Raw genomic sequence first — 27161 nt, 5'->3', positions numbered from 1 at the left:
AGTGAGCATTATCCTTAGTAACTCTCATGTTCCGTGGACCCAAAAATGATTTGAACCAGGCAGAGGCTTCAGGGGAACATTTGCCGATTGTGATTAGTCTATCTGCCAGTAGTTGATGATCGACTAAATCGAACGCAGCGGATAAGACTAATAATAATAACAGGGCTGTATGCCCTTTGTCAACAAGACCAGCAATGTAAGATTTTAAATCTAACAGTGCCGTCTCAGTCCCAGGATTGGGGCGAAACCCAGATTGTTGTGAGGCTAGAATATCATGTTCCTCGACAAAGGTTTGGTATTGACAGTAGGCAATCTTGTCTATGATTTTCAGCATAAAGGGAACATTAGTGATTGGGCGATAATTTCCGGCCTCTGCTGGATCCAGATTTTCCTTCTTAAGCAGAGGGGTGACCCATGCTTCCTTTATGTTTTCGGGGACATATGATTCACTGAAAGATCTGTTAACAAAGGTAGTGACCCATGGGGCAAGAGTATGGATATGATCTTTGAATAAGGAGGCTGGAAAGACATCTCCCCTACAGGAAGTGGGTTTTAGTTTTGAGACGGTGTCGATAACTTCTGCTGTTGAAACAGGTTTAAAGGTAAAGGCCTGAGAGTCATTGGGCGAATCCATGTTATCTAGAATGGATGCGGTGTTAGTCAATAATTTGACCTGAGAATTAATGTTGTTTTGATGAGTTTTATTAGTGAAGCTATTGTGGATGTTTTGACACCAAGCACTGTCTACCGGGGGCAATGGAATGGTAGTACAACCTTTAAGCTCCTGGAGAATAACAAAAAGCTCTTTAGAGCTAGATTTGGCTTTAGAAATCCTGGAGTTAAGATGCAGTTCTTTCGTTGAACGAATAAGAGATTTATAATGTAGAAGAGCCTGCTTATAGGCGTTCAGACTAGACTCAGATGGTTGTTTGTGCCATTGTCGTTCCATTTGGCGTTTTTTAGAACGGGCCTCAGTAATTTCAACTGAGAATGGAGTATAGGGAGCATTTTTTTCCTTTTTTTTGTTGGAAGGTTTAAGTGGGGCTAATATTTCCAGTGTAGTATCAGGTGCGGATCTTATGTTAGCTACAAAGTCTCCAAGTGGCAGGTCATCTCTAAGGAGGGTAATAGAGGTATGACCGTAGTACGAAAGGCCTCTTGGGTGATTTTGCGTAAGTTCCTTGACATAACAGGTAAAATAGGCTGATTATTTTTCTCAAAATATGATTGTGGTTGGTCTGAAAGATTATGGAAAAATGATCTGACCAGATACATGAATTAACATCGATGTTAATAATAGGGACATTTTTAGCTATTACTCAGTCCAGTATGCCACCAGTATGAGTGGGGGCTTTAACGAGTAAAGGATAAAGAGAGCAGGGAATCTGCTAGGGAAGTGGACAAGGCATCCAAGGGATTGTCAGCCCAGAGGTTAAAGTCACCCAGTATAATAGTAGGTGAATGAGGTTTACAGAAGTTGCCAATAAAAGCCAGCAGTTGTTCTTCGAAAGAGGGAGTATCAATAGGTGGTCTATAGAGCACTAAGAGGTTAAGAGAGACTGTAGCAGAAAGGCTCAATTTGAGAAAGAGAGTTTCACATTGATCCAAGACTAGTTTGACAGATTTGTGTATATTAATGGTACTTCTATAGATCACTGCCACACCTCCGCCACGTTTTTCCTGTCTATCGGAATCGAAGAAGGAATAACCTGTTGGAGTGGCCAATAATAAGGAGTGGAGAGCGGTGTCATGCAGCCATGTTTCGGTAAGTGCACATATATCCACTTTTTCCTGAACAATGAGATCTGCTACCTCATGACAGTGCTTAACCAGGGAGCATGTATTAAGTAATAGGTATTTCAGTCCAGTCCCAGCAGATGCAGATATAATTTTTGCAATCTTGGGATGGGAATTAAGTGGACTTTGAGGTGGCTGATCAGTGGATTCCACTGTTAATGTCTGCTTGCTGTGGCTATGGTTAATGACCGGAGTCATAGGTATGGGAGTAGGAGCAACACGTTGTTCAGAAAGATCGCATGCGCTCTGCGTAATCCTTAGTCTTTCGTGTTGTTCTTTAGGAACACTTTCAAGTAGCAAATATAAGGCACATTATACATATATCTAACATCCCTTAAGTGTGTAACATATAGGGTAGGCCTCAGAATAAAGGTAGATTCATGTGCCATTTGGATTCACTAGGCCTTATAATTCCATACAGTGAAAAATGCCTCCAGTTCCAGCTCACATTGGAGAGACACGCAGACAAGGTCAGCAGCTCTGCAAAGGGTGTAAAATCATGCTGCGATTCATCAGAAAAGAGAGGCAAAGTTAATTCCCAACTCTGAATGAGGAGAAGTGACTTAATTAGGTATTACAACTTTGTGAAAAGCACATGAGGAATAGTTCGCATGATTCACAGGGGATGGGCAAGAAGCAGAAGAGCAGCAGGTTCCCAGGCCTGAAGTGAATGAAATATTTGACAAGTAGTATTCCCATGCTGCGTTAGGCACTAGCAAGATAAAGGTCACAGCTGCAAAGAAAACCAACTGAGCAGAAGAGCACACAAGACAAGTTGATCAGGGAGAAGACACATACTTCCCCCCTGTAGGAAAATATCCACCTAGGTGTGGAATTACAAATACAGAACAACACGAAACCGCCCACCCGCCCAGCTCAACAAGTGATTGATATCCAAGACCAAGAGAAGCCAAGAGGTCCTTGTACATAATAGAGCATATGCTGAAGACCAGATAATTAATTCCTGACAAACTCGAGATTATAGAATTGCATAAGTAAGAGGGCCATTCACTTCCATGCATATAGAAATACACTATTTTTTAGCTGCACATGGTGCCAGAGCAAGAGGCTTGGAAATACACCACCATGAAATCATGCAGACACATTATGAGAAAGGAAGGAGAAAGGTACTGTGTTTCCAATGAGAAGTTGCAATATTAACTGTCAGTTGAACAGTCACAAGGGTGAGAACGGTAATTTGGGGCCGATTTTTGAGTCTCATGGGAAACAATGTGAAGTATTCGTTTTTGTTGCCACACTGTTCACACCTCACAATTTTATTGGTAAATTATGATGGAAGCAACTCTCCACAGGACATCCGCAGGGTCATAGCCAATAAGTTGGGGGCGCACAATTTAAATCTCTCAACTGTCCACTAAAAACTGTGTGAAACCAGATGACCGTATCATGAGTTCATTGTCAAGAGGTAGTCATTGGAGTGATCACGAGGGATAGGATAGGCCAATAGGGTGAGGTATTGTACAGGATCACCTTTAGAGCAACCAAAACTGTCCAATCAGCGAATGTGTATTTACATGTATCTTGAAACATTGTTTAAGGCTTCACTCCACTTCTCACTACTATATAAGCTGCTATGTAACAATGTAATATTGATTTGTGGATTATTTCTTGCTGCGGTTGCATTAATAAACTTGTGTTTTTCTTGCTTCCATGCACGGTTATTGACACATTGGATTACTTTTATAATATTGATTTTTGGGCCTTACCTCTGTGACTTTCACTTACACTACCTGCTTGCGGTTCTCACCCATTAAGTCTGAGGTTTTCTGTGTACATAGGCTTATACATGTTTGCCCTTGCTTCCTCTTATTATTCCCTAGACTCCCCTTGCCACAGAGGTCCAAAACCATTTCTCTGGTTTTACAAACAGTAAATAACTAATCTCTACTTTGTACTTTCATTATATAGGTACAATGTGGGACATTTCGGACCCAGGGGAGGAATTTTCCCGGGTACTTTTAGAGCAAAAAGTAATCTTTAAAGTCACAGATTCAACCATGGTAACAAGCACCAGCCACACGACTGAGATATGGTGGGGCGAAGCAGGGGTTCCTCTGCCCTGCCCCACTTAGCAGGTGGCAACACCCTATTCATCACAACTGTCACCCTCATAGCCAGGCTATGGACATTGGGGCTCGTTTTTGGCCTCGCACACTGCAAATTTGCGGTGCGCCATATTTTCAATCATGTTTCTGGAGAAGAGGAGGGGTGGGACACAATTGCTGTTCTTTCGCCCTTCTTCCTCTACGCCATACAAATGTCCCAGCATTTGCGCTGGCATGCATTTTCACACCGGCGCAAATGCTGGAGATCCCTATGAAGCATGTTGGCTTTATGCACCAGCATAAAGCAGGAGGACTCCATAGGAATCCTTGTTCACACCACATATCTTGCTCTTATAGCAGGTGTTATGTACAATTAAACGCTGCCTACCATGCTAGCAAGGCAGGCAGCTATTATTCATTGTATGGGGCAGTTCAAATCTACTGGGCAAAGGTGGCCGTGTGGTGGACGCTGCCATTTGCCCTCCACCTTTGTACTCCGCTGTGCAAATGACCAAAACCTGGCGACGGGGAGCCGCCTACATGTATTTCTACATGTAACAGCTCCCACTGCAACATAATGTCTTGGATGCAAAATGAGCTCCCATATAACTGTGGCCACCAGCTGCATACAATTGGATTCCCTGCTGCTTACACAACTTTAAAGTCGAATGAGCCATATTGGTTTTACAATTAAAACAAACCCAGATTCAGAAAGAGTCTTATGATTTTCACACATTGTTGAAGGTTGCGGCTGAGCACATAGACATGGCACTGCCAGGAATCCATGTTCTTAAATCACAGGCTCATTTTCAGGCCTAAACGTGATGAAGGAACATTTGCAAAGCATATGGCCTGGATAGAATGTCTGTTTTCTAAAGATTACTATGAAATAATTAGTTCCTGTTTTGTTTAATTAGGATTTTTCGTAGGCATCGTGCAATTGTATTTCGTCGCCAGTTCTTTGATAGATTGAGACTATCAGGTGGCTTTTATTTTTGGAAGCCAACAGAGGGCTTTTTTAATGTAACATTCTATGGCGCAATTTGGATCACTGTTTGAGGGTAGGAGAGAATAAATTGCCCAGAATGTACAATAAGCAGTACACTAATACACTGTGTAATGAGGGTCTGATTTGTCTGTTTACCAAAAAGCCGGTGCACAGTCCAAATTATCCCTTATGGTGTGCAAATGTATCATGAAGGAAAGCAAAATTATACAATAATCGGAACATTGAAAACGCAAGGCAATGGTTTCAGTTTCTGGCCACAGTAAGACACGTGCCTTGTGTGTATAGTTTTCATGTCAGCCTCATGTCAAGGTTTAAAATAGTAAGGAATATCAGGCAGAAAAGGCCCAATTCATGAACATGTTATCTCTCTATTGGTGTGAGTACTTAATTACCACAGAATAGCATAGTTATGTTGATAATGTTTAGCCTTTAGTCAAAGCATGTTGTATTTTATGTTTCGGAAATACCCTGTTCACTTGATGCAGAAATACCATCCCAAGGCATGGAGCTTCTTTAGGCTTCATTAATTCTTAATTATTAATAAGTAATGGTTGACTGGCTAGCAACTTCTGCATCTGTTCGGCTGAGCTCTGACAGTGTGCATTAGCCCACACTGCTCACCGGCTCAACTATCTGTGTCTGTGCCAAGGCACAATCACAAGCACCCTCTTGTGTGGCCATGCCATAGTGAGCAGGTTGGTGGATCTCCTGCTGCACTTCTGCTTCCTTCTCTCTGGCTCCACTCCATGTGACGACCCCGCCCATGTCATCGTATGCAGCTTCCTTTCTCCACATACTAAATAGACATCATGCTACGTTCTTCTCCTCCTTAACTGTTGATTTACTTAATTGTCTTTCTGGTCTCTGTCACTAAACCACACAGGTTTGTATTCCATCTGTTTTGGCTGGCTTGTGAAGCATGATCAGTATGTGCATGCTTTGTGTTTGTAGAGTGCAACTACGGTGTCACCTGCACCTCTTGATGCAGTGGCCGAGGCTGCAGTCTGGGGGATTCCATGGAGTGTGACGAGGTGGGCGAGACCGAAGGTTGGAGAGTGCTGAAGATGAATGCGACGCGTGGGTCTCGTTATACGTCCTACTTATAGTTATATATCTATTTCAATATTACTAAATATCTGTTAATTCACCACCCGTCTCTGCGCCTACCTTCTAGCCACAATTCTACAGTGGCAACGAGGATGGGATCCATTGAAGGACGAGCCCCATGACTGCTGCATCGTCGGCCCGGCAGGCCCATCCACCATCTGCGGTAAGCAAACAGCAGCGCTCCCCTTCACGCTGTGGGGCCATATATCAGGCCATACATATAAAAACTCTGGATAAAACATCACTGCACCCCAGTGAGCACCTGTGCAGCAGCCTCTGTGTGTTGCAAGGCAAAGCCAGCTCAGCAGTGCCACCTCACAGACAGCTATCATAATTCTTTATTTCAATTTTACTGTATTGCACAGTATATGAGAGCACTCTTCACTCAAGCCCAGCTCCCAACCAAGATATAATAGGTGCAACAAAAAAATAAAAAAGATATATATATATATATATATATATATATATGTATATATGAAACAGAATACTCATAAACTAAAAAAAAGGGGGAAAGAGGAAGCCAGAGGGAAAAAAAACCCAGAGGAAACCAGTGTACCTTCTAACATTCTAAATTATTCTACTTAAAAAGAAAGAGAAGAAGGAAAGAGAAAGAGAAGAAGGAAAAGAAAAGGACTGACACACTCATCAACCTTAACAATGTTGTTCAACAGTGTCTCACCACCTGCATTCATCCTACCTGAAGCCGGAGAACATGCAATTCCTTGGAAGAGGTGGATAAAATAATTTGAACGTTATGCAAGTGTAATATGTGGTACCAATTACAGTGTAGAGAGGAGGAAATCTCTACTATTACATTATCTAGGCACTGCTGGCCAAGAAACATTTGAAGATCTATCAGATGCCCAGAAAATGAAGAAGAGAATCTGAATGAATACAAAAGAGCCATAGAGAAGATCACTAAACATTCTGAGAAAAAAAAAGAGCATGACACAGGAACGCTATAAATTTGGGAAAAGAGTGCAAGAAGAAGGTGAAAGTTTGGAACAATACATCACAAGTCTGAGGAAATTGGCCCGGACATATAACTTCAAGAATCAATTAGATGAGCGATTAAGAGATCAATTCATGTTAGAGTTCAACAGTGCATAAGTTAGAGAAAGGTTGTGGTCAGATGATGATCGCCTCCTGGATACCGTTTTAAGAGTGGCTAAAGAAGTGGAGCATACAGAAAAATGTGTCTGCATATTAGGAAACATAAAAAAATGCAAACTTAAAGCCGGCAACACACCATAGCCTGCAAATCTACCCAAGATGAATGATGCAATATCTACTGTCAACGATAATACTGTGAAACGGAAAACAGCAGACAGTATGCAAAAATATACGTGGAGAGATGACAGGAGAGGTATAACGTATTTTCGCACTAGAAGAAAAAGTAGTCTGAGAAGGAGCAGCCCCAGAGATGTTTTAGGTGTGATAGTGCAAATCATTTTGCGGACAACCCAGAATTCCCATCTCTAAAAGTCATCTGTAGAATATGCAATGGAAAAGGACATTTCTTGAGATGTTGCAGAACAAAGAAGGCTTCCACCAATTGGATCGGAAGTGACCATAGTGGCGAAGAGAGCGAGGAATGTATATCCATGGTAGTTGATGAAAATGAAGAAGAGATAGACAGCCCAAAAGCCCATGAACGACATCATGAACGACACATCTATGTTCATGATGATTGACTGTGGTGCCAAATACACTTTATTACCCCAAAGTGAGAGGAAGAAAATGGGTCAGGAATTTCTCAATGAAGTGGATATCAATCCTAAGGCAGATGGTGGTGCAAAGATTGAATTGATTGGCTGGTTCTGGGCTTTTTTGAAACTCAAGGTCAGAGAAGCCATGGGGTAAAGTGTATGTGACCAAGAGAGGGAATGCTCCTTTGCTGAGTTGGACAGACCAACAAAATCTCAAAGTCAAATTGGATCCCAATGCTGAGGAAACTTTACTGGCTGTAGGAAGCATCAGCAACAGAGAAACAGTGATGAATGAAGTTTTCAAGGAAAGATAGTTTGTCTGCACAGGTTTGTACACAAAATCCAAATGAAAGATAACTGCAAACCAGTGGCACAGAAATTATATAACATCCCCTTACTGTTGAGAGAGGAAGTGAAATTAGAATTAAAGAACCTGGAACGTCAAGGAATCATAGAAATCAGAAATGCGGCAGAATGGTTTTCCCCTTTAGTAGTTTTGAAGAAGAAAACACGGAAACTTAGAATTTGTGTAGAAATTAGAGAACTTAAGAAGTGCATAGTTCCGGAGAGTACCCACTACCCAACATACAGGAAATCATATCAACAATAGGTCCTGTGAAATTCTTCTCAACTTTGGATCTGGCATCTGCTTATCATCAGGTGAAGTTACACAATGAATCCAAGTGTCTCACGGCATTTATCATGCCTGATGGTCTGTTTCAGAATAAGCGAATGTCATTCAGGTTGGTTTCCGCCACCTCAGAAAGTCATGCATAAACTATTTGGTGTAGATGAAGGCGTTCTGTGCTTCCAAGAAGACATTTTGGTTTATGGAGACAACTTAAAGGTTCACGATGAGAGACTAGACAGAGTATTCAGGAAATGACTTTCATGCATGTCCCAAGCCTTCTGGGTAGCATAGTTCTTTGTGGGTTTTGTGGTTTTCAGGCATAAGTAGCTTCTGGTCTGGCTTCTGCCATGACATACTCTTGGTGTTGGGACTGATACAACACTGGCTGTCTATTTATTCCTGACAAGTGCCATCAATAAAATTGAAGGTCTTAGTTTTGATTACACCTGTCAAGTATTGATTTGTCTAGACATTGAAGCTCTGTATAACCAAATGCCCCAATGGGCAGGTGACAAAAATGATCTATTGGGTAGCAATGATGGACTTCCAGTTACAAATGTGTTTATCATGTGGTGCATGGAATTGGCTCTTACTAGGAACTTCTTTATGTTCCAGTACCAGTTATTTTGGAAATTGAAGGCACAGGAATGGGGGCTGCAATGGCCCCAATCTAGCTAACTTGTATGTTAACATGTTTGAGAAAACTATTGTCAATGTACCTTCCAATCTTTACAAATTGAATATTGTATCATGGCTAAGATACATAGATGCCATTTTGATTATTTGGTTTGGCTACACAGATCTAGGTTCCAACTTTGTGGAGTGGATCAATACACAAAACAGATACCTTATATTTTCACAAACAATGAGTTCTGTGGAAGTTAGATTTCTGGATATTACGATTTACCATCTTAATAGTGTCCTATTTGTTAGGCCTTGTAAACAAACAGATAAAATTGCACTGTTACATCATCACAGTCACCACGCCAAAAATCAAATGAACCTTCCTTTTGGCCAATTTCTGCACCTCAGGAGAAATAGCTGTGAAAGTCAGTCATATACACCTGAAGCTTTGAGCTTAAATGACATGCTTATAAAGAGGGGCAATCCCAAAAGATTGGTGAAATGTTAAATTAAATGGGCATATAACAACAACTGAGAAGCCTTGTTGGAGGGCTGTAAGAGGAAAGAAAAGTATACGGGTAAGTTGGTCTTTGTGAACACTTTCACAAATGTATCGTATGAAATCATAGCCATAGTAAAAAAAGAACTGGAGACAGTGTTTTGACAGGTTGTGTGCAATTTCACCTCTAATACGAAAGCTGTAGATCTAGATCTGCCCAAGGTGTGGCATTTAAAGGATTTCACAAATTGTAATTCCATGAAAGTGGTGTATATGATCAAGTGCCTTGTGGGTTGTGATATATTGGGAAAACCAACCGTAATAAAAAATAAAAAAAAACTTGTATCATAGAACATCAGAGTTGTGTCAAGAACAATATTGAAAATGCTCCATTAGTCAAACACTAACAGATGATGGGACATACTTTTTCATATATGCAATGGGCAATTTTGATGAAAAAAAAGGGCAACAACCAAGAGGTTATTAATTGGAAATTGTTGAAGCCGGCACATAAACTTATATTCATGTCCAAAAGTCATCTTACTGTCTTAAATGAGAGCTTATAATGGGACAATGCATAGTGTGTAAGAGTACTTGACAGGTATTTGGTCCATTTGCTTTATGGCTCATCAATAATATGTTCAGTATCAACCATTTCCATGAACTTGTTGTGCTCCTTAGTGTGATACAGGTTAATGGAATTGTTTCTTCAGAATTCTGGCATTTTCATAGTGGCAGGGATTTCCTCCGTCCTTACATCCCACCACTGCCACGGTCATGCCAAATTGGATGTGTTATACACACATAGGGGGTCATTATAAGTGTGCTGGTGGTATCCGGCAAACTGACCTACCATTTCTGCCGCCTGATATCCCAGTATTACCGGATTATTCCAGGGGGTGGAACGGGCGGTAAATCCCCATTCCATAAGTCCGATAGGACTCCATGGAGGGGATTGCTGGTATTATCGGCACCAGTAATACCAGTGCTGGTAATACAAACAGTTGTATGCCAATGAGGACCTGATTTACCTCCAGCTCAATGGAAAATCTGTAGTTTAGTTGTGCGGTAAAAGTGCTAGTAATGGAATTACCGCCACTTTTACAGAACCACCAAACTTGATATGACCCCCATAGTCTTTTTGAATCAGTGTTCTATGGATGTCTGTGGAGAATAATGAACACGTTGAAATTAATTAGTAACATGCCAAGTATGAGGAATTATATGTCAGTTGTAGCAGCATAATCACAGTGGTTGAAAATATAACTATAGGTCAACTTAGATGGCAGTAGCTTACTGGTCATGATACGTTCTATTGCTGTGCCTCGCAAACTGGTACCTACTACACAACAATGAATGGGGCTCGGGTCGCAATACCTTTTCCATTTAAAGCTTTAGTGCTTGAGGATTAAGTTGCTTTTGTGACAAATCGGAAGTAAGTTTTGAACATGTGGATTTGGACATAGACACATGATAGAGTGTTAAGTATTCCTTACGTGATCACATGATAGGTTTTAATACCATTACGTTGGGTCCGTCATGTTGGCGGTTTTCCTCTCACCGTGCTTGATGAGCACAATAATGAGCGTTCCATTAGCACCTGGGCGATACGTTCTTTTGTCTTGTTTCTTACACTTGTTAAGTATAGGTTTCCTTGAAAACATAATGTGTTGTGTACGGTCTGAGTAAAACAGATTGTATTGTTTTTTATTTAGGAAGCCTTTGAAATCCAGAGTCAGCAAAACTTCAGATATCGACTTCTGGGAATGGGACAACATAGGTTTTTGTTACTAAATATAGGATCGACATTCTCAAGGACAGATTAAAAGTATACATCCCTTTCAGATACCAACTAGATTTGACACTATTGTGCCTCCACTACTTTTGGGACTTTTTCGCATTTGGAGACATTCCTTTATCCATTTTTAATCAGCACCGTTTGGTTGAGTACTAACAAACTGTTGGCCCACACTCTTTTATTTACCATTACTTTTCACTTAATAGGATTATATAACATTGAGAATTGCAACCAATTATGTCACATTTGAAGGTGTTTATTTGGTGTTAATGTTCCAAAGACATAACAAGCTAGGTTTAAGAGCCTGTGGGTATTTGTTTTATCTTCATCTAATAGGATTGTCTGGTCTATACGTTTGGATTAGCTTAGAAGCGTGCACAATTGAAGTGCACCTGAATTGATTGAGGGCACGGAAACATACAAGAATCATATGAGGTATTGTGTGCTTTTGGATGTGATTAATTGGGGTTCAATTAAATTGCAATGTTGATTTTGTAAAAATGTATGGGAGAGTACATATTGAGTTTTAATGTTTGTGTTTTATGGTTGTTTTTAGAATTCTGGTCCATGAATAGTCATGTAATAGATGTCTCCTCTTGTCTACACAGCATTTGCCTGATTTACCTCCACTTATGTTGGGCAGAACAGATTAATCTTTCTAGGTGTAATTGTGAAACTTAGAAGAAATGTTTAATTGGAGAGGGAGCATCTATTATAGATGAAAGGTGATGCACTACAGCATTATAAACCACTGAGGATGATCCGTCATTTGTAGTCTTGTGGAGAGAACATGTTGGGTTGGGGCATAAACTGTGATTATGTTTTGAAATAAGTGATTGATGCCCCTCTAGAATTGTTATCAAATGTCTGATGTGTGGATTGCATATTATCTCCTTCATTTGTGTTTGGACGATTCATTACAATTCATATGTTTGTTTTTCTAATTGATTATCTGTAGTTTGTGTAGTGTTTGATTTCTTTTAAATCTTTGTAGTATAAAATATAGATTGTTTTGAACAGGATTTAAGTTCATCCTATTGTCCTCTCCTATTTTTTATTTTTTATTGGTTGCCTTGTTTTGTTTTTAATTAAGGAAATAATAGGTGAATGTGAATTTACTTTGTTCTGTTTCCTGTTCCATCTGGTTATTCTTTTCTCTTAGACCTTGGTTGGTGAGGTGGTTTCAGAAATATGCTTACTGATGTGGACACTGACTGTACTGTTCTAAATGTCTTACTGTTTTATAAGTTTTATATGGTGGAGCTGTGGGTATTAATGAGGGTCATAGAGGATAAATCAGTCTATTGCTATTTGTATGACCCTGCTATTATTTAGTCTACAGGTGATTGATTATTCAACCAGTTTGGATTGGGGCAGAGTTGAAGATATTTGCTCACAGTGTCTGGCAATGGCAAGCTCTACTGTAAATATCTCACTCTGTAACGCCATTTGCCATCTTCCTAAGTATGCTGATTTAAAGGAACTTGGTCATGGGCTGTAGCAAAAAGTCAATATTTTAAGCTGTGGTCCTACACACACAACGACTCACACTTAAAAGCTGAAGAATCCAGTAGGTTGCAACACAATTGGGTGGGGATAGACTACCATAGTTTTATTAACTCAAAGTCAAAAGAAGTCAGCATTCTGTTTCATAAAAGGCTCCATTGCAGAATAACGATGATGGTTGATGCATCGTGTTGGAAGTGGCTATCCATAACTTTTGGATCACCCTGGTTATTATCTACCTTGCACGTATTGGCAGTGGCCAGTGCTGACATAGGGGTGAGGAGTACTCTGCATTTGTGGCAAATTTCTGGTGGAGGTGAGTTGAATGTTGCGTGTATGATATTTTAGAATGAAGGATCTTCATATGGATCAAAGGCAGCACTGATTGTTCTGGGATGGACACGTACACGGTTGACTTATAACTGTAAGATATTTGGGTTCTGAAAAATATGATGGGTACATATTGCACTTTTATATGTTGCTTTTTATATGTTCCTTACATACAACTTTCTTACAGAGCGAGTACTACTCGACAAGCAAAAACAGAACTAAAAAAGATGTTTCAGCTGCAGTATTGAATTGAATTGATTATTTATAGAGCGCCTATACACAATGTGTTTCAAAGCACTTCAAGGCAGGGAGGGAACAAGGGAGAATACAGAGACATTCTTACAGTCCTTGATACATTCAGAATGTGAAAAAAAACAATCATAATCAGCCTGGCGAAATTTCAGATAGTGCGAGTGCTATAGACAATGATAAGGAGGGGAGAGGGGTGGGAGGGAGAATGAGGCAGACAAACGGCTACATTACTATGCCTGACTACAATTGAGGTAGTGCCAGAATTTAACAGTAGGTAGTTTTCCCTGGAATGCAATCATCCCAATGTCTTCTCTGTAGGACTAAACTGTAGCATGTGCAGTGTAGGTCCTTGGCACCTAAATTATCTTCTTTTGCAGGAAATGTATTATACCCACTCCATGATTTAAAAAAAAAAGTTGTACATTTCCTTAGCACACACATCAGCTGCGTTGATAATGTTACCACAGTTTGGTAATGCCTTAAATATTTGTGTGTGGGTTGGGTTAATTTAATTTCACACATTTAGGGAACATGTGAACAATTAACATCTGGAGAGACTCCAGTGGCCCCTGATAGAGCATGAAAGGAAAGTTCCCAGCTGCCAAATGAAACTGGTGAAGATGCGCAGGGCTCGGGGAAAGGCCTTCATATGAGATGAATGGCCTTCTGACTAGGAACCCATTCTATGATTAGTCATGGCAGTGTATCATTAAATGGTCACAAATTGTCTCAGTTTCTTCAAGTTATGTATTTATTTATTTATATATTCACATTTGTTGAGCGCGCAGCAGCCCGTGGGCATTGTGGCGCTTGTTACAGTGGTTACTCATAGCTTAGTTACATACAAGAATACAGACAGGAGCAGAGGGCATCAAGGCGCTTGCTACAGTGGATGAACATAGCTTTGTTGCATACAAAATACAAACAATCATACTAACATAGCAAGCAAGCATACTGGGAGTCGATAGTATGTGTATTAGAGGAGTATACAGATAGTGGGTGTGCAGGTGTGGACAATTAATTGAAGAGAGCAGTTTTGAGATTTTTGCGGAAGGCTTGGGGAGACGTTTCGGCTCTGAGGGCAGAAGGGAGAGCGTTCCATAACTTAGGAGCAAGATAAGGGAAGCCTATTCTCCAGCCTTGGCCCTTTTGATGTGCGGTACTGTGAGTTGGTTAGTGTAGCATAGTCTAGTGGCCCTTGTTGATTGTGCTCTGGATAGTATGTCTGATAGGTATGCGGGTGCTGAGAGGTTGATGCATTTGTGTGTGGTTGTGAGAATTTTGAACGTGATGCGGTCTTTGACTGGGAGCCAATGAACAGTTTTTCTTGCTTGTGTAATGTGGTCTCTTTTAGGTATACTAAGAGCTGCTCTGAGTGAGTTATTTTGGGTAGTTTGGAGTCTAGCTAGGTTTTTTTTTGAGGTGCCAGCTAGGAGTGCATTGCAGTAATCCAACTTGGCACCTATAGTAGCTCTGGCAATGGAGAGGCAGTTTTCCTTTGTTAGATTGGCTTTATAGCATTGATGAGTTTCGTGCTCAGGGTGGAGGCAGAGATATAATGGCGCTGACTTGTTTATCCATGGATAGTGTAGCATGAATGTCGACTCCTAGAGTTTTAACAGAGGATAGTACTGGGATGACACAGTTTTCGATACGGAAGTTGAGGTAGGGCGTGCCAAGATTGGCTGATGTGGACTTTTGACCAAGAATGATGATTTCAGTTTTGTCCCCATTAAGGCAAAGGCCGTTCGTGGCCATCCAGGCTTGGATGGTATAGTAAATTTGCTGAATGGTTGTAGCGTCTTGGTGATAGAACACAGTAAGGGGAAGGAGCACCTGGGTGTCATCAGCATAGTTTGTGTATGTGATCCCAAGTGCATCCAGTTTATCAAAGAGTGGCTTAGTAAACAGATTATAAAGAGTGGGGGCAGTACAGGATCCCTGGGGGACACCACAGTGAATGATAGTGGGCTCTGCATTGGCTATGTTGGAGAACACTTTCATAGCTCTGCCTTCTAGGAAGGAGGTGACCCAGGTCACTGAGTGATTGGAGAAGTGCCCAGCATGTGTGAGATGATTGGGGAGGGTGTTGTGATCAACGAGATCAAACGCTGCTGAGAAGTCTAAGAGCAGGAGGAGAGCAGGCTTGCCCTTGTCAAGGATATAAGTGATTTGGTTTTTTAAATCTAATAGGGCGGTTTCAGTTCCGTGCCCTTTGTGGAAACCCGACTGTCTCTTTCCTAGGATTGAGTTAGTTTCAAGGAACAGTTGGATTTTTCTGTGGGGGGCCTTATCTAGTATTTTAAGAAGAAACGGGATGGTTGTTATGGGTCGGAAGTTATTAGGTTGAGAGGGGTCTAGCGTTGGTTTTTGTAAGAGCGGGCGCACCCAAGCCTCTTTAAGGCTGTCAGGGACTATGCCTGTTTTGAATGAGGTGTTGATGAAGGCGGTAAGGAGCACATTCCTTGATGATTTTGGTTGGGCATAAATCGCCCTTGCATTGGGATGGTTTGAGATGTTTAAGGATGTCTATGACATCTACTTCAGTGATTTACGTAAATGAGAACTTTGGAAAGTTGATGTTTTTGGAGTTGGGCAGAATCTGCGTCTGTAATTTGTAATTGTCTGAGATTTTGTTTCGGAGGAGGTCTATTTTTTTAGCATAGCAGTTTGTATGCTGGTGCACCAGGCTTCATCTTTAACGGTCTTGTCAGTGCAGATGGGAGGTACTGTTAGTTCTTTAAAAATAGTAAACAGTTCTTTAGTTTGGGAGTTAACAGCAGAGATTCCATTATTGTAAGCTTCCGATTTAGCATTGAATATGGAGTCTTTGTACTTTTTACCAATAGTTTGGAAGTTAGCTTTAGTGATGTCACAGGGGTTAATCTGCCATGTTTTAAGCACCTGGCGTTTGCATTTGTGCATGTTTTGGAGCTCCTCTGTGAACCAGGAATTGGAATGGAATGATGTTTTCTCTTTTTTTATTTTCTAGTGGGGCGACAGTGTTAATAGCACTGGTAAGGGTGTCTTTGAATATATCTCTGCTAGAACGTTGGGGTCTGGTGAGAAGGGTGGCACTAGGCATGGAAGATTAAGACAAGCCCTGATGTTATCAGCAGTTAGTTTTATTTTTTGCGCTTCTAGCTAAGGTAGCAGGTGCTGGAATAGTAGATTTGACGCATGGCGTTAATGGGATGGTGAATTGTAGGCAGTTGTGGTCTGTCCATGGGAGGCCAGTATTAGACACGATGGCTGTGTCACAATTATGGTCTATGAACCAGTCTAAGATGCGACCTTTCGCGTGAGTGGGAGCAGTGATTTTCTGTGAGAAGCCCAGATCGAGAAGGTCCATAGTGATGGAAGTGGCAGTTTTGTCGTCCGGGTCATTAAAACCTAAATTGTAGGTACAAGTAAGTCTATTGTGGGCCTCATTGACCTAGTGTTCAAGCAATTCTTGGAAGCCTCTCCATATCACAATTAATGGGTTTTCATCATATTGTAAACCAGAAGACATCCTTTCTAGTGTAGCCGGTTCACAAAGCTTAGACAGCAAGTCATCCATTTTAACATTACATTGTACCTTCCAGGAAATCAGAATCAGTCATTTTATCACTGTCTGGATTTTCTTTAGGCTTATCATCTGATAATGGATAATCACATGATATTGATTGGTCACTTATGATATGATATTATAGGTTATTTTTAATGTGCATAATACCCAGTGGTTTCTAAGCGCGACCCGGGGATCGAACCTGTGTTGCTCTGTTGTCTTGCTTCCCAGGCTATCCTCCTTTGGACACTAATGCTTTGGTTGTTAGTTTGATCTCTACTAATAACTGATGCTTATTTCTATTTACTAAGTCATGCTGTCAGTTTTTGAGGCAAACCCAGTTTAGGAATATGTTCGACAACTTCGCCATTGTGCTTCACATCTCCAGCAATCATCTTTTGGTAGTAAGTGTCATTTATGCATATCACCCGGGCATCAGTAACTTCTTCCAAGTATACACGACTTCCTATAAGCGGGAATACACCAACTGCAGGTTAGTGATTACTTGTTGTGCTTCTGATGGGTATGACATTCAACTTGAGTAAAAGAGTGAACTCCACAGTTCAGCTTCCCTTTCAGTTTTGGAGCATCCACTTGAAATTTCAAGTATTGTTGTCAGTTTTTATTTGTAATTTAAAGGAGTTTGCATTGTGTCTAATGACATGTTTAGCAAGTTTTCAGTTTTCTCGATATAGCTTAATCAAAGCCAATCCACTTTCCCCAGACGTTTCTGTAATACATTTCATCAAGTTTGACCGACAAGCTGTGCTTTAAATATAGAAGGCTATTGATCATTAAGTAGGTTGTTCATTATGAACGAAGCTGTAGAACAAACAGACTAGCCACGTTTTTGTTATCTAAACGGAGAGCCTGCTTCTTCAGCATTCATGCAGAAGCTCCCGAAAGGTCCAGTAGCTGCACACTGAACAAACTAGTGGAAACATATCACCAGACATTTCAAATGCCAGAGGTATGGGCCACATCATGGCAGAGGTTTGATAATTTGAAAGATAAGCCATGGCTGGATGCAGTTCCTTGCCTGAAATTCCTATTGAGCTCTTTGAAAATAATGGTCTTGTTTGATGTGTATTGTATTGTATTACATAAAATGTGGGTGTATCTGAAAAAATGTGGCGAGGTCCCTTGCATTTCCTACTGCACTGATGGTACCTTGCTTGGTCTCCCCTGAAATGCTGGGACAGCTAGGTTGAACTTCATACTGTTGGTCTATGTGAATCCTACGGGATAAAAAGACAACACAAAGACACAGTGTGTAGTTCAAAGCATTTCTTATAAACAACAGCAAATATGGTAGGTTAGGATTCAGGGAAGTCACCTGGTGGAGTTTTGCAACAACAGCAGAGAGACTAGCCAGGATTCTCTTTGGGTGGCAGTCCTTAGTCCTTCCCTCTCTCCCGAAAGCTCCAACTGCCTGCATGCAAAAGAATTACTCACTGTTTTGGGGGTGAATGTGCCTGTGACTTTTTCCATTGTGGTGACTTTCTTGGTCTGTGTAGAGTTAATCAGGATATTGCACACATCCTCTTCTGCACTGCCAAAACCTGAAATCCGATTCAAGCCCATACTTCAGCAGTCAGAATCATAAAGCGCTGGGCTTCTCAGGCTTAACCACCTTCACCGGCTGCTTGAACCTTCCCCGGATTCTGCACCTGACCAACATAGGAGCCTGTCCAGAAGCGTAGAATTTGGCGAGCACTTTCTCTTGATTCCCCTCATCTTGGGCACCTCCTCTGCCTTATCATGCTCCCCTTCCTCCTCTTCAATATTCGGCTTCTGTCTCTACTTCTTATTCTCTCTCCCCCTTTCTTCCTCGATGTTCAGGCTCGTACTAAGCTACTTCTACTTCCTTTCCCTCTGTCTCTCCTTCTCCCTCCCTCTCCTTCTCTCCCCCTCTCCTCCACACTCTCTCTCTCTCATGCTATCCTTCGTATTGTTACTCCTCTGTCCTTCCCTCCTTATCTTGACATTCTCTCCAACTCCTAATTTAGATTCGTGCTCTTCTTCTCCATCTACTCCTCAGATCTCAACTGTTCCTCTTCTTCATCATTCATATTCCTCCTCACCTGTACATCTGCAGATCTTTATTTTCTTCCCCTCCACTCCTCAATGCTCCTCATCAACTCCTCCGCTTCCCCTTCTCCTCCTTCGTACCTTTCATCCTCACTGCTCCTCCATGAAATATTCATCTCACACTTAGTTTCTCCCACGCACTTTTATGTTCATCAAGTGTGGTTTATGGACCGTCTAATTGCTCAAAGTCTTTCTGGTATGGGAGCAGTATTTGTAAGTGCTATTAGTGCCACTCATAACAGAGAACTGCAAATAGTTTGTCTTGGTCTTGGGGAATTTACCACCAGGGCCTAGATGGACTGCGCTGGCTGAGGTTATTTTAAATATTGCAACAATCTTGGAATTAGACTCTCCAATGCAGCCGGAGATTTACCACTCGGCAACACAAAGAGTTAACTTCTTTCAGAATTGTGTATGTGGGTCATTTGCTGACTCACAGCGGAACTCCACGAGCGCATGGTGACATCTTCTTCAGAGTGCAAAATGATCCAACAGTCATTCACTTACGCTTCTCCGAAAAAACGTTTGTGCACCCATAATATGGGCTCCGTGAACAATGGCAATGCATCTGCGGCCTTCTGGTGCCTTTCATAGCAATTTCTATCCATTGATCGAGGGAGTGTTCCTTCACAGTGGGTAAATGGATGTTGGTTGTCATGCCGGTAAGATAGCTGAGCGGGTTGAGCGCTCGCTGCTGCGACCTGAGTGTGACCTGCAGGTCGCAGGTTCAAATCCCGACAAAGCCAACTCAGCCTTTCATCCTTCCGAGGTCGATAAATGAGTATGAGTACCAATTTCGGTTGGGTGATATTGTGTGTAAATATGTGCTCTGTAAAGTGCTTTGGATTAAGGCGCTATATAAATAGCACATCATTATCATTATATCACACAGGATTCATCAGATGGTCTGGGTAGCTTGAGAGATCCACCATATACTTCCTCTTAGGAATACTTCAAAGTGCGGCTGTGGTCCATCGCCTCTATGCTCTCCTCGGTCCCATCCACTAGCCTCAAACATGGGACTTCATCACAGTATCTAGACCTGAATAAAAGTGATTTGAAAGAGGGGTGTCTAAAAAAATGTTTTAGTAATAATATTAAGAATTTAAAAGAGCACCTTGAATGGGGTAGGGTTCCTGGGTAAATTGTAGAAAGGGCACATAGGGCCTCATTCCGAGTATGGCGGTAAGGGCTAGCGGCCACCGGTAATGAGACCGGTGGCGGTAATCCCTTACCGCCATACTCCGAGTTCCCTATGCGCCCTCGCCCTTAACGCCTGCTTTGAGCAGGTGTTAAAGTCGAGGGCGCAAAGGGGCCTCCAAGCCAATAACGGTGACCGTAATGAACGGTCACCGTTATTTGCATCTTCCCCATTCCCATTGAGCCCTATGGGGGCTCATTCGGGAATGGGGAAGAGCCTTGGTGAATGGGGAATTAGCGCCCCGCCAACCTTGGAATGGGGCGGTAATTCCGCCATCCACCAAGGCGCTGCCGGTCCGGGTACGGCGTCAACCAAGGCGTTAATAGCGCCATTGGTTAGCACCGTACTCGGAATGAGGCTCATACACTTACTTGCATAGCACTGCTGTACGAACATAATTTCCTCTTTCCACTTCGAAACAAACCATTCCACGGGAGGCTCAACTGGGGTCGCCAAAGCAACAGGCTCTATTTGGTCAAACAAGGGCTTGGCCGACTATAGCTGATCAAGGTCAGGAGAGTGTGTGATAGCCAAGGAGGAGATGACAATGTCTCGGACTTCGACAAAGGATGGCATCTGTATAATAAACTGTCTGTGAAGCGTGTCAACCAAGGTGGTCATTTTAGTAAGTTGACACATTTGAAGGTGCATCGCACTTTGATAACAGCACCGTAAGTAGTGACTCTAATATATTAAACATGGATTCGGAAGAAATGCTAGGATTGCTCAAGTCAAGCTCAACTAAGGTATGCTCCGGGAACTGAGAAGGAAGACCATTCGAGCGAATCAGTGAAACCGGGTATTGATTAACCACGTCAAATGCCGCCCCGGGATGTGGGGACGTTTCGCCCAAGTTAGACCTTCTCAACCCATCCAAATCAGGGTCAAGATGAGACACTGAGAGAGACACTGAAACATCCGTGAGTGCAGCAACAAAGGGGCGAGATGCGCCCACCAGAGTCAAACTCACATTATGTTCCGTCCGAGGGGCCTGTTCCGTCAAGGGAAACACCTCTTGCAGTGCACCTGCCATGGGCCCCAGTAGAGAAGAAGCATCGACAGAGTCACATTGCAGCTCAGCTTCAGCTTCAACTTCAACTTTAGATACCCCAAGTGCTAACTTTGGGCTAGCCATCAGAGCCTTAACTACAGATGCAATTGTTTAAGATGCCAGGCAAGCAAGTAATGCGGAAAACACCTCAGTGAGGTCTTTGATGTAATCAATAGCGTTACAATCTGGATCAGTCAGAATATCTCTAGTTGTTACATCTTTAGTTGAGGGAAATAAATCTATCATCACTTTAGGATTGGGCACCACCACCCGCTGGTCAGTCTGCAGTCCCTGTTTAATAGTACATTGTGGACATGTGCGAATTGCACGTCTGGTATTATTTGCGGGGATGTCCATGGTAACACCATCCAGGGTTTCCACACTGGCAACTACACGCTCTAAAACATCTTCAAGAGGAGTAGGAGGCACAGTCTGATTTGCCATTACATCCACCTGGCAGATAGCTGCATGCTTCACTAGGCACAAGACATCGTGTCCTGCTTAATGAAGGAAAGAGCCAGGTGTGTTGTGCCTTACCGAATGGAAGATGGCCCACAACTTGGCTGATGCAGAGTGGTAGGGGGGATCAGAGTGTCAGAGCCTTGACAGCCAGCAAAGCGCATCCACGTCATAGTGGAAGGAAATATAGGCTCTCTGTCAAAGAGGGGGAGAGAGTATCAGCAGTCCACTCCTGTATGCAAAGTCAAAGTTCAATATTTCAATAGTTCGGTAAATGCACGTAGAGGGTGCATAATAACATAGCATAGCATAATAACAAGGAATAATTTACAGTGCGGGAAGACAGCAGTTGACAGCTCTCTGGTCTGATCGGCAGATCCCTTAGCCCTCAGTGAAGTCCTCAGTATAAGAAAAGTGGCCAAAAGCAGCAGCCCACAGAAATGCAATACTGCACACAGCCTCACAACACATGCATACCGCGCCGGGTGCAGGCTTTGATGGTGACACGACCCCAAGGAAGGCAAACACAGTAGACAGACTCCAATCAGTACCTCACAGCTCCCAGGCTCTGAAAACTGCACATATCCTCACACCCTGGACAAGCTGTTCCCAGGAAGTGGGCGCGGATCACAGGTTGTAGTGCAAACACTTGCAGGGACAACAGATGAACAGAAGCTGTCGGGAGGGGATGATGTTCCACATGCATGTGCCCACAATGTGCAGACACATACAGTGCAGTCAGTCACAGTGCTGAATTTAAAGAACAAGGTATGGAAATAAAAGTCATGCAATGCATTGAAGATGAGAGAACATACAGAAAAACAACAGCAAACAACACATGACTTGTATGGGGAACACAGGTGAAGGTTGTCAGGGCTTCACATGTGAAAACCAGTACAAACGTAGATGGTCCGAGTGCGCTAAACTGGTCCTGTGGAGTGCAGGGAGACATATGACCAAGACACCGTCCATCTGTGTGCAAGTGAGCTGATGTACACCCCTTGGCCAGGCACTCTGCTGGCCTAAACAAGCCAGACTCCTGAAAACCAACACGGCCATGACATGCAGTGCAACACTCTGATGGGCTGGCAAGGTACACCCAGCAGAGTCATCTTGGCACAGAGTTTTTCCCATGTCCTGCTCAATGAAGTAAAGAGCCAGGTGTCTTGTGCCTTACTGACGGGAAGATGGCCCATCACTTGGCCGGTGCAGAGTGGGAGAGAGTATCAGAGTGTGGGAGACTACACAGAGAAAGAGGCATATTAAATTCAAGTTGAATTGAGGGAAGGGATCACAAGTAGTAGTGCAGAGCCTGATGTGAGTTGTCATCAGGCTTTGAGCCTGTGTTGGAGGAAGTCAAGGTACAACTCGTGGAGGGCTCAGTTGGTGATGCAAATGGCCATGAAAGTGGTTAGTCGTACAATGGGAAGCCAGTGGAGCACACGGAGTGTATGCGTCACGTGTACCCTGGTGGTGAGTGCAAGGATGAGGCAGGCTTCATTCTACAGGATCTGTTGTAACTTACTGAGATGATAAGCAAGACTGTACACATAAATGGAATAAGAGACATCTAGTCACGAGAATACAGAGTCCATGATGCCCAGAGAGTGTAGTCTGAGGATGCTGTTGTTGAATGTCTCAAAGACTGCCAATGGCTCAAGGGGGATGACTGCCAAACAGCCTCCTGAGTCTGCTGTCCTTTGCGGAAGTGCAACTTGAAACCCAAAGCAGATGCATGAATGATCAAGGGGACATATGCACACAGACATGCAGACAGACTCACATCTGCACTGACAGTCACCATACCAAAATCACATGATCCATGCAAACCCTACGTGTGCCACTGCATGTCAATATTGTGGTGCACACTTAACCAGCAATCAACATGATTGTCAGCGCACAACCTTACCTGCTGGCATAGGTGTCATGAAGTGAGTGCCTCATCCCCTCATCCTAACACTGTGCCTCCATATTTGGGAATGGAGGGAGAGTATCCAGCAGAGGGCATGGGGATGATGGAGATGAAAGGATGCTGGGTCGACCTCTCATGGAGTGCAGTTACTGTATGAGTCAAGATCCTTTCAACAACATGGGACATTGGATTTCACAAGATATAGAAGTAATTCATGCAGACTGCTCATATGAACATCAATGTTTAGTGTGATGTGCACCTGTATATGCGAACCTGTTGCAGTCAAGTGAACCATACCAGTTGACACCACTGCACAAGGCTGCATGTCCAGTCCTTCACTCATAAAGGCCTTGAGAGGGCAATGCCACATCTCTCAACGTGCAAACAAAAACCTGCAAAGTAAGTCTATCACAGAGAGGGACGAAAAAAACTAAAATGTTTCTATCCCGGAGAGGGGTGAAAGAAAAGTGTCCATCGTGGACAGGGGGGGAAAGATGCTACCCTGGGGGAAGGGGGTGGAGTTAGGGTGTGTGTCTATGTCCACATGAGTTCATATAAAATAGTCAACACCTAATAAAAATGTTTGAAAAATACCCCTCCATCGGCTCATGGACATCAGGGCACAGGTGGTAGAGATGGCGTGTGCAGACTGGGACTGCCATCCTGTGGTGGATCCAGGGCCGTCACGGGAGGGGTGCAGGGGGGGCAAACTGCCCCGGGCCTCGCGCTTGCTGGGGGCCTCGCAGCCCCCTCTCCTAAGTGGGTGGCAGCACAGTCTCCCGTGTCCTTTATTCACACGGGGGACTGTGCTGCCCCTGCAATGATTTTGCTGTTTCTTGTGCAGCCGTTTGGCTCAGCAACAAACAGCAAAATAATGGGAGACAGCAGGGCTCAGAAGTACGCTCTGCTGCCTCCCGTCATTCAGCTGAAAACGTGGACATGCTGAATGACAAGAGTGGACTCCTCTCCTGTCAGTCAGTGTGTTCACATTGCTCAGTGTGACCACACTGACTGACAGGAGAGGAGTTCTCTCTTGTAGGTCAGTGTGTTCATGTTGTCAGTGTGACCACACTGACTGATGGGAGAGGACTCCTCTCCTGTCAGTCAGTGTGTTCATGTCAGCGTGATCATGCTGACTGACAGGAGAGGAGTTCTCTCTTGTCAGTCAGTGTGTTCACGTTGCTCAGCATGACCACGCTGACTGACAGGAGAGGATTTCTCTCTTGTCAGTCAGTGTGTTCATGTTGTCAGTGTGACCACGCTGACTGATGGGAGAGGAGTTCTCTCTCGTCATTCAGTGTGTTCACGTTGCTCAGCATGACCACGCTGACTGACAGGAGAGGACTCCTCTCCTGTCAGTCAGTGTGTTCATGTTGTCAGTGTGACCACGCTGATTGATGGGAGAGGAGTTCTCTCTTGTCAGTCAGTGTATTCACATTGCTCAGCGTGACCACGCTGACAGATGGGAGAGGAGTTCTCTCTTGTCAGTCAGTGTGTTCACGTTGCTCAACATGACCACGCTGACTGACAGGAGAGGAGTTCTCTCTTGTCAGTCAGTGTGTTCATGTTGTCAGTGTGACCCCGCTGACTGATGGGAGAGGAGTTCTCTCTTGTAGGTGAGTGTGTTCATGTTGTCATTGTGACCACACTGACTGATGGGAGAGGACTCTTCTCCTGTCAGTCAGTGTGTTCATGTCACCGTGATCATGCTGACTGATTGGAGAGGAGTTCTCTCTTGTCAGTCAGTGTGTTCACGTTGCTCAGCATGACCATGCTGACTGACAGGAGAGGAGTTCTCCTGTCAGTCAGTGTGTTCATGTTGATTAGAGAGGACTCGTCGCTTGTCAGTCAGTGTGTTCACGTTGCTCAGCGTGACCACGCTGACTGATGGGAGAGGAGTTCTCTCTTTTCAGTCAGTGTGTTCACGTTGCTCAGTGTGTCCACGCTGCTTGATGGGAGAGGAGTTCTCTCTTGTCAGTCAGCGTGTTCACGTTGCTCAGCGTGACCACGCTGACAGATGGGAGAGGAGTTCTCTCTTGTCAGTCAGTGTGTTCACGTTGCTCAGCGTGACCGCGCTGCCTGATGGGAGAGGAGTTCTCTCTTGTCAGTCAGTGTGTTCACGTTGCTCAGCGTGACCACGCTGACTGATGGGAGAGGAGTTCTCTCTTGTCAGGGAGCATGTCTACGTGTCAGCTGCGTGGATGCTTTTTAAGGGTGCATGGAGGTAAGAAAAGTGTTTTTTATTTTAAATTAAAAGTGTATATGTGTATTTAAATTAAATTAGTATGTATATGTGTATGTATGTATGAATGCATGCGTGCATGTTGATGTTTGTGTCAATGCTGTGTCTGGTTTTATGTATACATGCATGTATGGAGTTGTGTAACTGGTGGATGAATGTATGGGTGAAAGTGCTTTTTGTGAGTGCGTGTTCAGCACCACGCCTAAATGTAGTCGCCCTGGGAGCCACTTCATTAAGGGGTGGGTTGATGGCATCAGAGGTGCACCTAGGCTAAAATGTCAGGTGGGAGGGGCACTAACGCTTCAAATGTTGGGAGAGGCGCTAACGTCAGAGGCTGTGAGGAAGGGGCAAACTTCCTTGTGTGGGGGCACCTAACATCTTTCCACATTTCGAATTAGACTATTCTGGTGAAGCTTCAATGTTACAAGCAGCTATCTCTTGCCTGCATTTCTGAAACGTCACACTTAAGGACTGCTGTGAGAATGAGATATCTCATGTCACCACTTCCCTTCTAATCACTCCCCTAGCATGCAAGTGCTAACCCCACATCACAATTTCAATTACCTAAAAATGTATGGATATGAATGCAGGTGCTAACAGTGAAATGACTTCTCATGGCCATGCTAATCCCTATGGCAATTCTCACTCAGTCTCTGCCCTCCCCACCCAAAACAACTCCTCATTGGAACTCTTTGGGCTAGCTTTAAACGTGGCTAGCCATCACACTTTGCCCTCAATGTGCCTGCAAGTGTTTCCTCAAAGGAGTCTTCTAAGAGTTCATGACTTCATTGGAGTTGTAAACACGTAACTGGTGTAATAAAAATGTCTTAATCAGGTCTGCCTTTGGCCACTCAATTTAAAAACACCCTGCATGTCTTTCGCTGAAGTTCTTTTAAAAATAAGCATTGGCAAAGCCAACAGTTTTGGCTTGTGTATAAGTATTAGGCATTTACGAGGCACTGCTATTAGCTGCTCAGGTACTCAAACCATTTTGCACTGGCACTATCAATGGCCAGCTAATACCAAAACAGAAGTGCCTTTCCCATGCATACACGAATGCTCAACCTGTTAGCATTGCCAGTGCTCTTTTTGCTTTACCCTTGATGCACAGAACTATGCATCAAAGTTAAAGCAAACATACTACTTGGCTAAATTGGCCCACTTTGAATGTAGGCCAATCTAGCCAGTAATAACACTTATGGTACAGAGTCAACCTGGATATACTTTCTGTGGCATGGCATTTTTACTGGTTGGGAATCCGTACATGGCAAATATTGATGCAGCCTGCATCAACATAATTAATACAACCAGCATGAATATATGTTTA

The sequence above is a fragment of the Ambystoma mexicanum genome, chromosome 11, assembly GCF_040938575.1.
Source record: "Ambystoma mexicanum isolate Mex_15411 chromosome 11, UKY_AmexF1_1, whole genome shotgun sequence".
Classification (NCBI taxonomy): Eukaryota; Metazoa; Chordata; class Amphibia; order Caudata; family Ambystomatidae; genus Ambystoma; species Ambystoma mexicanum.
The sequence above is the reverse complement of the archived record's forward strand: the minus strand, read 5'-3'. Positions refer to the sequence as shown.